The following is a 664-nucleotide window of genomic DNA, read 5'->3' on the forward strand; positions in this document are numbered from 1 at the left end:
AGAATTTCTTAGATATATGGATGAATGGATTTGTGGATGAATGATCGGACGGACGGACGGACGGACGGATGGATGGATGGATAATAGATAGATGGATGGACGGATGGAAGGATAGATATATGGATGAATGGATGGATGGATGGATGGATGGATGGATGAATGATTGGACGGACGGATGGATGGTTGGATTGACGGATGGATGTATGGACAGACGGCTGGGTGGATTGATGGACGGACGAATGGAAGGACAGATAGACGGATGGATGGATGGATGGATGGATGGATGGATGGATGGATGGATGGATGGATGGATGGATGGATGGATGGATGGATGGATGGATGGATGGATGGATGGATGGTCGGATGGATGGATGGATGGATGGATGGTCGGATGGACGGACTAACAGACAGATAGCTAAATAGACACATCTTCTCATCAGCATTTCCAGCTGGTTACTGTCTCTCGAGGTCATGACCTAAACACACAATTTCTCAAAGGAAATGGACTCATTGTCATCAATAAAACATGTATTTTCTCTGACTTAGTTAGTGCTGTTAGTCTGTGTGTTACCGTCTGTCCAGAGTGTTTCTTGGTGCAGTGTTACTTCATCAAGTTTTGAGGAAGCTATCGTGGAGCTCCAGCCATATGGTTTATAGGATCTAT

This window comes from Callionymus lyra, chromosome 10 (genome assembly GCF_982586985.1).
Source record: "Callionymus lyra chromosome 10, fCalLyr1.hap1.1, whole genome shotgun sequence".
NCBI classification, from domain to species: Eukaryota; Metazoa; Chordata; class Actinopteri; order Syngnathiformes; family Callionymidae; genus Callionymus; species Callionymus lyra.